At 43.3% G+C, this 14,341-nt stretch overlaps 1 long non-coding RNA gene and 1 pseudogene across 1 annotated transcript in view; both read left to right on the plus strand.

Moving 5' to 3' along the window:
- The window catches only part of LOC126191125 (uncharacterized), a 1,376,329-nt gene that overhangs the window by 834,465 nt on the left and 527,523 nt on the right, over nucleotides 1-14,341 (plus strand). The gene's annotated exons all lie outside the window — the stretch shown is intronic.
- On the plus strand, nucleotides 8,439-8,556 carry LOC126089958 (5S ribosomal RNA; annotated as a pseudogene).

The following is a 14,341-nucleotide window of genomic DNA, read 5'->3' on the forward strand; positions in this document are numbered from 1 at the left end:
TGCAGCCTATTCTCGGTAGTATTCATTCTGTACACTGAGGAAGCAAGAAAGAAAGAAAAAGGAGTAATTGAGGAACGGAATTAAATTTTTCGGAAAGTGAATAATAAAAAAATTGTAGTTGACTGGTGACGTCAGTATTTTGTCAAGGACGAAAAAGGACTTGAAAGAGCAGTTGAACGAAATGGACACCGTCTTGAAAAAAGAAAGAAGATGATTATCTACAAGAGTGAAACAAAGATGTATCTGTCGATAATGTGAGAATTAGGAGGTCTTGTTGAAAAGTAATGGTTCCAAATTTCTTACGTAAAAAGTATTAAAGTTTTTTAGATAAAGCAAAATTTGTTAAATTCTATATCTCTAATCTTCGTGTCTACGTTTTTATCGCTCAACATTATCACCCTGGCGAAGAACCCATTTCTCTCCACGAGAGACCATTTTGTTGATACCGACACGCTACGGTCGTAGGTTCGAATCCTGCCTCGGGCGTGGATGTGTGTGATGTCCTTAGGTTAGTTAGGTTTAAGTAGTTCTAAGTTCTATGGGACTGATGACCTCAGAAGTTAAGTCCCATAGTGCTCAGAGCCATTTGAACCACTTGATAGCGACACTATAGAATGTTAGTCTTTGTTAACAGACCCACAGCCTCACCATCTCTTACATTGCTCCAGCACTGTCAAAGTTTTAGAAATAGATTAAAATCGGATGGGGCCAATTCTGGACTGTATGGAGGATAGCACGGTCATGCTGAAGGAGAGAGTACTCCATGTTTGGATGAAGTCTTCGAATTCGAAGCTCCATTACAGTACGCTGTTTCTCGTGCACCTACACTTACGTAGCAAACCACCAAGTTACATGCAGCAATTCGGAGCTCTCTAACGACAGACAGCTGCGAGTACGTAGAGATGAAGAATGAGGATGTAGTATGCTAATAACTTTTGTTTCACTTAAAACGCTTTTAGTATGAGTTTCCACATACAAAATTCGGAGGCTTTGCTCCCTAGCAGCGCCTCGTATATCAGGAAATGAGAGAGTAAAAGTAGCTGACTAGTTTTGCTATATAGGGAACAAAATACCAGACTATGGACCAAGTGGTGAGGATACAAAATGCTGACTGAATAATGGAAAAACAGCTTTACAACTAAAAAAGGTATTTTTAACATCGAATGTGAATTTAAGTGTAATGAAATACTTTCTGAGGGTATTTTCTTGAGGTTATCCTGTTTGAAAAGTGGACGATAAAACATTCGTGTGAAACGAGGATGAAAGCTTCAGAAACGTAGTTTCAGAGATGAATATCGAAAATTTTACTCGTAGATCGGACATTTAGTGAGATACTGAGTCCAGCTGAAGACGACAGACATTTGTGGCAGAACTGGACACATCGTGATGCAGCAAAGAAACTTACAGGTGTTGATGAAAGGATGTTTTGGGGGTAAAAATTGCTAATGGAGACTGAGGCTTGAATACAATAAGGAAGTTGAAATGGATGTAAGTTGCAGTATTTGTGGTTACTAAAATAATTTTTACAATATGTGTTATCAGTGTCAACAGGCGTGGTCTTCAAATGGTTCAAATGGCTCTGAGCACTATGGGACTTAACATCTGAGGTCATCAGTCCCCTAAAACTTATAACTACTTAAACCTAACTAACCTAAGGACATCACACACATCTATGCGCGAGGCAGTATTCGAACCTGCGGCCGTAGCATTCGCGCGGTTGTGGACTAAAGCGCCTAGAACCGCTCGACGCGAAGAGGCTAGCGTAGGATAGTCTGCCGCTGTATGCTCGCTTATGATACATTTTCTAGAAACTTGTCATTTTGTTTTTAAAACTTTTATGCGTAATGACAAAGTCATTCAGTTATAACCAATTGCTGCTACCTTGTACGCCTTACAATCAAAGCAGACTACTCTCATTCTTACCAACTACGGAACGAGTGTAACAGCCCTATGAAAATTTGAGACGCTCAGTAAGATGTAGTGGGAGGCGAAATTCAGCTGCCGAGCAGTATGCGGTAGAAAATAGAGAACAGTTTTTTCGAATGCTAATCACTTTCATTCCTTACTTTTTGTGGTGGCTTTGGAACAATGCTGTAATAAAGGCGAGAGGAAGAAGAATTATCAATTTTTCAGCACTACAACCAGGTGCACTGAGAAATGTCGACATTTCCCATGTCTCATAAATATTTGAAACTGTTGCAATATACAGATATCAATAACTGCACGTAAATGATTACACTAATGTGCCCCTTGTTTCAGTTTACAATAAATTGTGCAAAAAGATGGGCGAAAAAGTAAATGTAAAGCAGGCGGCTGAAAAAATGGGGCTTTTTAAGATCCGTCACGAGTTGTTTGCACATTATGTTACCTATCTGCCAGATTCTAAAGGAAGTATGTATGTTACCATATATGTGTCGTATTTGGATCGCTCGTTGTCCCTTACGTAGCACTTGCGTTGAAAGGGCACCAGAAGGCTCTCGAATGAAGCACATTTGAAAACATTACATAACGTAGTTAAATACTTCTCGTACTTCACAGATAACTACGTTCCTAAATTAACAGTGTCCATAAGGTCAATACTTCGACATGAACATAAAATGTATATTCAAACGATATTAAAGACATACGAAGTTGCTGAAATTAAACAAATGCCTCAAAAATCATTTCCCATTCCACTTGTTCGAAACTATGTTCGGTCATAGTTCAACATCACGCTGTTCTTTAACTTAATTTACTTAACAGTTACCGAGCGGGGTGGCGCAGTGGTTAGACACTGGACTCGCATTCGGGAGGACGACGGTTCAATCCCGCGTCCGGCCATCTTGATTTAGGTTTTCCGTGCTTTCCCTAAATCACTCCAGGCAAATGCCGGGATGGTTCTTCTGAAAGGGCACGGCCGACTTCCTTCCCAATCCTTCCCTAATCCGATGAGACCGATGACCACGCTGTCTGGTCTCCTTCCCCAAACCAACCAACCAACCAACTTAACAGTTACGAAAAGAAGAGAGTAGAAGCTTTCGAAATGTGGTGCTGAACAATGGTGCATCAAGGAGTTATTAATTTGGTAATGAATGTAAGTGTAGAAAGTAAAAACAGTAGAGGGAGGCGGAAGACTAAGGTTTCAGTAGTAACACATGACACTTTCGCACAATAGACTAGTTTGGTTAATTGCATCAGACCAGTATTCTGAATGAGATCACAACAGTAATAGCAACCAAAGATAACAACAACAACAACAAAGTACGTCATCAGAACTCATAACGGTCTGCAGGGTGATAATAAATCGCAGGATAGTCAAAATGCGTGACGTCTGCACATTTGATCTCACCGTGAGCTTGGGTGCACCACATTTGGGACATAGTACATGTCTGTTAGAGGCTGCTTAGGCAACGAATGAGCTTACAACGGCTCAACGCATTGTATCACATCGCATCCGAGTCACGCGCTGTAATATTACAGCTATCCTCCGATCTTTAGTTTGACAACAACTCATAATGCTTACTGAACTGTAGTGTTAGATGGAGGAGAGAAGAGTGTTGAATGACGTAACTTTCAGTGTGACTGAATGGTGAATATAGGTCTTATTAAGTACCTAATTTTAATTAATTAATTACACTCCAGTAGTATGCATTTTACGCCCTACCTCGACTTGCACTAACTGTAAAACAAAACCGGTGTTGTGCACCTTAAAATAAGTATGACTTTCCATCATGCACATCTACAAAGCGCAAACTACATTACGATGTGTACTGTGCCATCATTATTTCCCCAGATCATGTCCCACACATGGATAATAAGCGGGAAGAAACAATTTCGGCAGACTGCTGTAAGAGCCCAGATTCCTCTGGTTTCAAAATTGTGGTCTTAACGAGAGGTACACAATGGAGGAATGGTGATCGTTGAGCATTTGTGTGATATTCTAACGCTGGTTAAACAAATGCGTGATACAGCGAACATCTAGTCTATCATTCTCCTTCGGTACATCTCCTGTTATCATAAACTCCCAAACGGACGAACTGCACTCAGGAACTGATCGAGCAACAGTTTTCTGAGAGACATCCTTCGTACTTGAATTACAGTTCTTAGGATTGCCGTAATAAGTCAGTTAGAGTTAAGATCTATAGCAGCGAACAGAACACCTTTCGTCTAAAAAGTAAGGTCCCAATAGACGTATGTAAAGACCTCAGTGAGGGAAAATAATAGAAACCTGAGAATTACGACTGAGGATTGTCGTACATAATACGTCAGCCGTGATAGACTGCATAGAGGAGTAAACAGAGATGTGCATTATTTGCACCACTCTTTCCAGCCTCACATATGAACGGTAGAAGAGAAAAGGGCATCTGTAAGACTGCGTAGACAATCTTTCACTCTTTGTTCCTGGGGTCGCTCGCAAAATATACGATGGAGGACGAAGAATCGTTAGACAGTTTGTCATTAACGTTGGATTTTTTTAACTTGTCTAGCTGTGTTTCATGAAAGTAATAATGTCTATTACCTATGTATTTCAATTATTGCGCACAGCTCATGCAGTAGGAAGGTGGCGAATGTTATCCGTCTACTAGACACGAGTTGTAGCCGTCAGCTGTCGTCTACTTCTCTACTTCTCTGACGTAAGATATTGATATTGTTATCTACTGTATATGTCCGACTTCTCGTTATATCTACACATCAAACGGAGCAGCCACAAAAATCTTCACTGTAACGGTGACTAAATTTAGGGTATTCGTAATAATAATTAATGTTCACATTTTGCACAAACAATCACACTTCGTGTGTTGTTGCGTTACCGAAGATAAAGATAGTTAATAAAGTCTTTGGATGTTAGTTATTTTAACTTCCTATTTCCGACGTTACTACACACACGCACTATTTCTGATTTTGTATTATTTCTGTCCGGTTGGAAATGAAATGTTCAGTAGCTTTTAAGTCACGATTTACCCTTTTTAATAGCCGAACCTTCCGTCATCCAGAAATACAGTTTGCAGCTTGCCTGTGATTATCGGTGAATAATACACACGCTGTTGTGGAAATCAATTTAGCTTCTTATTAATAACATTTTATAAATAACATTTTATAATAATTACATGAGTGATTGAATTTTGTATATAAGGAAAAGGAGGGTTGATCCTACAATTACTCTCAGTAATTACGGCAACTAAAATGTGCGTGATTTTCATAGTTATTCCCTCGAAGATATTACAGCAAGGATTATGGTCCATTACTATACTACGATACAGTCATTCAAATATCGTACGCTTTTACGTTCACAAAGCTAAGTGTCCAGTTCGTTATTATATTCAGTTTCACGTCTCTTCGTGTAGTCCACATATCCTATTATCGGTCATTCGGCATGTAATAGAGTTTAATACTGAGCGCTACTTCCTTTCGCACACAAAATTCCACGCCGCAGCTACATACACTTATTTAGAGCGCAGACAACAAGACAAGACAGTACCTGCACATGGTTTATATAGTAGAATTTAGATACTAAAGTAGCCGCGTTGAACCCCCCATGGTTTCCCTGAGGCACCACTTTGTTGTTGGTGTTATTGTGATGACAGATTATAATTTTAATTTAAATCTTTCCAGTGCTATTAATTATTTCCGATATTGTCGATCACCTTTGCCCTATATGAGAATAAGTCAGATAGTATTGTTCTCAATGAAAAGAGCGGTTATAGAGTTCACATATACTATTCACTATATCGTTTATTGGCAAGTATTACGAGCCCAAATGAAAGTAAATACATAGAGCAGCAAATCCACTAATTTTGTTGATATTATTATTATTATTATTATTATTATTATTATTATTATTATTATTATTGTAGTCATCCCCTTTAAGATAACTGTCTTTACATGTAAATAATATGCTAATTGTTTTTATACCATACACATTTCACACCTTTTTATTTCTGAAGTACCCTCTGTGACCTATACATGTCTGTTGTATGCACATGGTGAAAGGGTCTTCAGATTAATTTTCATTTTAGAGTTTTTACATTACTCCCTTATTGTGAGCAATTTTATGGAGCTCATGTTTCGTAAAATTAGGCTACTATTTGGCTCTGTTTGTGCTTGTTCGGGATTTTTTTATCATCACATTTGTGTCGGCCTGGAATTCCATGTCGTCATTCTGCGTATATATGGATGTCAGATATTCGGCGTTTGGGAACATATTCCATCATAACTTTTGAGTTTCATTGCTTCTCTCTTTTGTGGAAGTGGTTAAGGCAGGGAATTGGATAAGTTTTTAATTAATCTGGCTGTGTTCTGCATGACGTTTTGCTGTTGTTTCAGTAGCTAACATGAAAGTCTGATATCTGTTGGCTCCTTGGTATTTTTCTGGTTTTTCTGTTGATGTGACTTACATGAGTTTCTTCTTTTATTTTCAATGTGTAATCATTGTTTCTTCAGTATGTTTGCGTTCCCAGTTGTCGCTTATATGCGTTTGTATGCGTAAAATTTATTTCTGTTTTACCTCAGCGTTTTTAGTGTATGTATTTGGGTGTGCTGTACTACCTGTATTAGTTGAGAAGTTGGGTGTAATCGTGTCGTCTTCATATTTTCATTTTGACTTATTTCTGTTTTTTCTTTTTTAAATTGAGTTGACAATTTTATTGTTTAAGTCTTCCGGCACAATAGCTCTTCTACAGGTGGGTGTCCGCAGTTCCTCTTCGCCGGCCGCGGTGGTCTAGCGGTTCTGGCGCTGCAGTCCGGAACCGCGGGACTGCTACGGTCGCAGGTTCGAATCCTGCCTCGGGCATGGGTGTGTGTGATGTCCTTAGGTTAGTTAGGTTTAAGTAGTTCTAAGTTCTAGGGGACTTATGACCTAAAATGTTGAGTGCCATAGTGCTCAGAGCCATTTTTTTTAGTTCCTCTTCAGGCTTTTATGTTAGTTTTTCATCTTGTTGCCAATATGTAAACATTAAAAAAACTATTGTTAATATTTGTAGCCATTTCTCCTCAATTGCTACTTCAATTATGCTTTATCAACTCAGCAGGCGGAAAATGTTTGGGACGACCAAATAAGACATCCAGTTGCACTCAGACGGAATTTTTTATTACACAAATTGTATAGTATAATTATGAAAAACGTTAATTTATTTCTCACTAACAAATATAAGTAGCTCGTAAAGTACGAAAATTAGATATTTCTGACATGAGAGATTTCAGTACACAAAGTGTTGACTCGTCTTCGTTGGAGTGTCAAATTACTGTAAATCTTAATTACACGACTTGTAACACTAACAGGTCCCTTGGAGGGCTACATATTTGTCAAAACTTCCTAATATCGATTCCTTATTAAGTGTTTTAAAGTATTATGTATTTTTTTCGCGTCGTAGTAAACAGAAAGTGGTTTCATCACATTGTATACCCAATTCCGACTTGTGTGTTTTGCACTATTTGAATTGCATTATAAATATGTTGTTCGTATTCTGCCTGATTTTTGCTCGCATATGTAATACTGCATACGGTAAATGATTCCACATTTGCTAATGTTTCATATTAAACAGAAGCTGATTTCGTCACTTGGTGTCCTCTAGACTCATGTATATTTGTTCTTGTTTACGAATCCGTGAGTGAACTGTTCGATTGTAATGCATTTTAATTATGACCCGTATTATTCGCATACTATTTTCTTTATCAAAACCAATTTTAGCATCTTCTCGATTTAGACGGAGAACTCCAGGTTGGCAGTTTCTGACAGTACTGGTATTCACTTTATCACATCTCGTCCTGGAATGCATAGGGTAATTCTACTATGAATGGTTTTACTTTGTGCCACTAATTGTATGGTTTGTTGGTTGATTTGGGGGAGGGTACCGGACAGCGAGGTCATCTGTCCGATCGGATTAGGGAGGATGGGGAAGGAATTCGGCCGTGCCCTTTCAAAGGAACCATCCCGGCATTTGCTGAATCGATTTATGGAAGTCACGGAAAACGTAAACCAGGACTGCAGGACGCGGGCATGAACCGTCCTCCTCCAGAATGCGAGTCCAGTGAGCTAACAACTTCCTCGCTTCACTCGGTTTAGTTGTATGATTTGTAGTCTTAGTGACTAGGGTATTCTTCCGAGAAATTGCTAAGAATGCAACAGCAGTTACGTAAATGTCTTCACCTGTTAATAAAAAGTACCACAAACAGCATATGAAAGAAGAATTCAACATTCTAGAAACCTCCTCTCAATCCAACCAAACTTCATTATATGAGAGAAAGTACGAAAAACAGATGCGAACTAAAATAAACTAGATTACTGAAGTATTTTCTTTCGTAGAAACTGATTAATTTTCCAGATTATAAGGTACCATAAAGTTTCAGACGACGGTATCGACTCAAAAGACGACAGAAGAGGAAAGTGGGTGAAAGTGTTTTCTTTTGTAATTGGACTTCTTATAAATGCTAATTATTTTTGCTTCTTTGGACATCATATTGCCAACGGCCTTGCCGCAGTGGTAACACCGTTTCCCGTGAGATCACCGAAGTTAAGCGCTGTCGGGCTGGGCTAGCACTTGGATGGGTGACCATACGGTCTGACGAGCGCTGTTGGCAAGCGGGGTGCACTCAGCCCTTGTGAGGCAAACTGAGGAGCTCCTTGATTGAGAAGTAGCGGCTCCGATCTTGGAAACTGACATACGGCCTGGAGAGCGGTGTGATGACCCCTTTATATCCTCATCCAGTGACGCCCAAGTGGTGAAGATGACACGGCGGTCGGTCGGTAACGTTGAAACTTCATGGCCTGTTCGGGAGGAGTTCAGTTTAGTTTCAGGCATCATATTAGTAGACTTCTATAATATGATTGGTAATTAGCTTTAGGAAAAAAGGTCATCGTGGTTAACTGCGCTTGGTGACAAGTGACTGGTTACGTAAAATGGGCAACTGTTGATTCTTCTGAAAAAGGACCAAAGATCGTTGAGTCGATGGAACGTTAGCACCAGATATCTTACAGCAATCGTCTCAGGCAGGAAGCTGCCGAACTCATATTTCTGCAAACGCACTGTCGACTGTCAATCGACATTTCACTGCTGCGTGGCATCGAAATAATAAATTCTTGTTGACAAATATTAAAGTCTATTACATAGGTTCAAGGTGATCTTCAGTTTACCTTTCAACAGTTCTCTTTCAACAACATCTCAAATTAAAATTACGTTTGTGCTGTTAAGGGCAACTTCAGTATCACAAATTTACGCAGTTGTAACATAATAAAGTCTGTTGACTTATAGTTTATAAGTTAACTAATGATATTTTGAAGACATTAAGGATAAAAATCAAACAGTTTTTTTCCAGCTGATCCTGTAAACTCACGTTATTAGAGATAGTGCTCGTGAAACGATAGGGGCATTTATAATCAGTTAACAAAGACGTGAATTCCTAACTGCATATAGTTGAGTCATTTCAAACCCGATTGTCATTCTTCTTACATTGCTGACAATAATTTTATTCCAGCCAGGGATCATTTGCTTGTTTGTTGATTGCACTGTTTAAAAATTAATGTTTCCCACCCAGGACATTCTGAATTCCAACAGATTTAAATGGCTGTCAATAACTACCCAACATATTTACTAGTTTTGTGAAAGACGTTTGCATATAACAAGATTGCACTCTTTACCTATATATCCATCTTCAATAGCAAACAGTAACCCAGAGCTATTATTGCTCGGCCGGCCGGAGTGGCCGTGCGGTTAAAGGCGCTGCAGTCTGGAACCGCAAGACCGCTACGGTCGCAGGTTCGAATCCTGCCTCGGGCATGGGTGTTTGTGATGTCCTTAGGTTAGTTAGGTTTATTAGTTCTAAGTTCTAGGGGACTAATGACCTCAGCAGTTGCGTCCCATAGTGCTCAGAGCCATTTGAACCATTTTTATTATTGCTCCAACAGCTCTTCTTAAATAATAATAGTAGATACACTCCTGGAAATGGAAAAAAGAACACATTGACACCGGTGTATCAGACCCACCATACTTGCTCCGGACACTGCGAGAGGGCTGTACAAGCAATGATCACACGCACGGCACAGCGGACACACCAGGAACCGTGGTGTTGGCCGTCGAATGGCGCTAGCTGCGCAGCATTTGTGCACCGCCGCCGTCAGTGTCAGCCAGTTTGCCGTGGCATACGGAGCTCCATCGCAGTCTTTAACACTGGTAGCATGCCGCGACAGCGTGGACGTGAACCGTATGTGCAGTTGACGGACTTTGAGCGAGGGCGTATAGTGGGCATGCGGGACGTACCGCCGAATTGCTCAACACGTGGGGCGTGAGGTCTCCACAGTACATCGATGTTGTCGCCAGTGGTCGGTGGAAGGTGCACGTGCCCGTCGACCTGGGACCGGACCGCAGCGACGCACGGATGCACGCCAAGACCGTAGGATCCTACGCAGTGCCGTAGGGGACCGCACCGCCACTTCCCAGCAAATTAGGGACACTGTTGCTCCTGGGGTATCGGCGAGGACCATTCGCAACCGTCTCCATGAAGCTGGGCTACGGTCCCGCACACCGTTAGGCCGTCTTCCGCTCACGCCCCAACATCGTGCAGCCCGCCTCCAGTGGTGTCGCGACAGGCGTGAATGGAGGGACGAATGGAGACGTGTCGTCTTCAGCGATGAGAGTCGCTTCTGCCTTGGTGCCAATGATGGTCGTATGCGTGTTTGGCGCCGTGCAGGTGAGCGCCACAATCAGGACTGCATACGACCGAGGCATACAGGGTCAACACCCGGCATCATGGTGTGGGGAGCGATCTCCTACACTGGCCGTACACCACTGGTGATCGTCGAGGGGACACTGAATAGTGCACGGTACATCCAAACCGTCATCGAACTCATCGTTCTACCATTCCTAGACCGGCAAGGGAACTTGCTGTTCCAACAGGACAATGCACGTCCGCATGTATCCCGTGCCACCCAACGTGCTCTAGAAGGTGTAAGTCAACTACCCTGGCCATCAAGATCTCCGGATCTGTCCCCCATTGAGCATGTTTGGGACTGGATGAAGCGTCGTCTCACGCGGTCTGCACGTCCAGCACGAACGCTGGTCCAACTGAGGCGCCAGGTGGAAATGGCATGGCAAGCCGTTCCACAGGACTACATCCAGCATCTCTACGATCGTCTCCATGGGAGAATAGCAGCCTGCATTGCTGCGAAAGGTGGATATACACTGTACTAGTGCCGACATTGTGCATGCTCTGTTGCCTGTGTCTATGTGCCTGTGGTTCTGTCAGTGTGATCATGTGATGTATCTGACCCCAGGAATGTGTCAATAAAGTTTCCCCTTCCTGGGACAATGAATTCACGGTGTTCTTATTTCAATTTCCAGGAGTGTATTTTATCTTTTCATATGTCTCAAAAATGGCTCTGAGCACTATGGGACTTAACTTCTAAGGTCATCAGTCCTCTAGAACTGAGAACTACTTAAACCTAACTAACCTAAGGACGTCACACACACCCATGCCCGAGGCAGGATTCGAACCTGCGACCGTAGCGGTCACGCGGTTCCAGACTGTAGCGCCTTTAACCGCTTGGCCACACCGGCCTGCTCACATGTCTCACTTGCATGCATTTATGTTGTATGTGATTAAAGCGAACTTCTGTCGCGTATGTGCCATCTCAATCGAGCGTTCTTAGGGATGGATGGTAGCTACCAGATAATATCAGAGACATGTTAGTTAAGGTTATAACCTAAGCTGTCTTGCGGTTGGATTGAATGGAGAGGTGTGTGATGCTTTGATCCGAACTGTTTACGAGGGTATTGGTGAACGTTTTGGTACAGAACTTTTACGTGTTACATGCAGTAATGAACATTAAAATTTTTCACGCTAATTGACAAAGTTGGGGAAAGTATCAGCTGCTTATTTAACCATAGGACATTGTGTAGATCACTAGAGCACACGTAGTCCCACATTTCCATAGATGTCCTAACCGAAGAGCAATAGTAGATAGTAATCAGTTATAGAGAAAAAAGTTAGGGCCTTTCTGCTGGAGATATCAAATATGGGTCTCCTTTACCCCGTAAAACCTTACGTCTAGAAAACCTCAGACATAGAGCACAGGTCAACCTTTGCACATTAGAAATGTAATGTCCAAATTACCAGTAATACTAACCAGAGGTGATGAGAGGTTGGGTCTCATGAGCTTCTGGTCAGGTGGTTGGCCCTTGTGACGATGAAAAATGCCAAATGGCAACGTTCGTTTTTCTCACCACCTCAGCATCCGCATTGTGATACTACAGGTTGAGTTGAAGTTCATCTGAAAAGACGAACTGGTGACACTCCAACGTCCAGTGTTGTTGGTGGATGCCCCGCTGTCTCCGTACCTCTCTCTGCTGCCACATCAAGAGAAACTGCAGAAATGGTCATCCTGCAGGCCCCGTATGATGACGTCGAATGCCAACTGGCAACCATCGTTCTCCTCAGAGCCTCCACACATCCATCTGTCCATCGTGTTGCTGTACAAAGACCTTGGCGCAACGCCATTATAGCGTCCAGTACTGTTGTTGGCATAACTCTTCGACACACGTCTCTCAACTGCGGCGTTAAGGGAAAACCAGCACAATGGTTTGTATGCTGGTCATCTATAGCACTATAGAGGTCATCGCATTGTCCGTGTCCATATTTGTATTTGTGAAATCAGTCCTATTTCCTGAGAGTGTGTGACGTATATACACTCCTGGAAATGGAAAAAAGAACACATTGACACCGGTGTGTCAGACCCACCATACTTGCTCCGGACACTGCGAGAGGGCTGTACAAGCAATGATCACACGCACGGCACAGCGGACACACCAGGAACCGCGGTGTTGGCCGTCGAATGGCGCTAGCTGCGCAGCATTTGTGCACCGCCGCCGTCAGTGTCAGCCAGTTTGCCGTGGCATACGGAGCTCCATCGCAGTCTTTAACACTGGTAGCATGCCGCGACAGCGTGGACGTGAACCGTATGTGCAGTTGACGGACTTTGACCGAGGGCGTATAGTGGGCATGCGGGAGGCCGGGTGGACGTACCGCCGAATTGCTCAACACGTGGGGCGTGAGGTCTCCACAGTACATCGATGTTGTCGCCAGTGCTCGGCGGAAGGTGCACGTGCCCGTCGACCTGGGACCGGATCGCAGCGACGCACGGATGCACGCCAAGACCGTAGGATCCTACGCAGTGCCGTAGGGGACCGCACCGCCACTTCCCAGCAAATTAGGGACACTGTTGCTCCTGGGGTATCGGCGAGGACCATTCGCAACCGTCTCCATGAAGCTGGGCTACGGTCCCGCACACCGTTAGGCCGTCTTCCGCTCACGCCCCAACATCGTGCAGCCCGCCTCCAGTGGTGTCGCGACAGGCGTGAATGGAGGGACGAATGGAGACGTGTCGTCTTCAGCGATGAAAGACGCTTCTGCCTTGGTGCCAATGATGGTCGTATGCGTGTTTGGCGCCGTGCAGGTGAGCGCCACAATCAGGACTGCATACGACCGAGGCACACAGGGCCAACACCCGGCATCATGGTGTGGGGAGCGATCTCCTACACTGGCCGTACACCACTGGTGATCGTCGAGGGGACACTGAATAGTGCACGGTACATCCAAACCGTCATCGAACCCATCGTTCTACCATTCCTAGACCGGCAAGGGAACTTGCTGTTCCAACAGGACAATGCACGTCCGCATGTATCCCGTGCCACCCAACGTGCTCTAGAAGGTGTAAGTCAACTACCCTGGCCAGCAAGATCTCCGGATCTGTCCCCCATTGAGCATGTTTGGACTGGATGAAGCGTCGTCTCACTCGGTCTGCACGTCCAGCACGAACGCTGGTCCAACTGAGGCGCCAGGTGGAAATGGCATGGCAAGCCGTTCCACAGGACTACATCCAGCATCTCTACGATCGTCTCCATGGGAGAATAGCAGCCTGCATTGCTGCGAAAAGTGGATATACACTGTACTAGTGCCGACATTGTGCATGCTCTGTTGCCTGTGTCTATGTGCCTGTGGTTCTGTCAGTGTGATCATGTGATGTATCTGACCCCAGGAATGTGTCAATAAAGTTTCCCCTTCCTGGGACAATGAATTCACGGTGTTCTTATTTCAATTTCCAGGAGTGTAGATGATCCAACTCGGCCGGAAAAGCATATGTCTATCCTCTCAGGCGCTAATCATTTGCGGCCGCCTACGTCACTCACGGTTTTCAGTATGTAAGGAATCCAAGATTCCATATCGCATGGCAGTCTTGCGATACAGTGCAATGCGAGCAGTAATATCACGGAACGATAAACCACTGTTTCAATAGATCACGATTCTGCTTTTGTGAATTCTGTCATGTGCTGGTAACATCCTTCCTCTTGCACAACGCATAATATTATATTTT

This window comes from Schistocerca cancellata, chromosome 6 (assembly GCF_023864275.1).
Source record: "Schistocerca cancellata isolate TAMUIC-IGC-003103 chromosome 6, iqSchCanc2.1, whole genome shotgun sequence".
Lineage (NCBI taxonomy): Eukaryota > Metazoa > Arthropoda > Insecta > Orthoptera > Acrididae > Schistocerca > Schistocerca cancellata.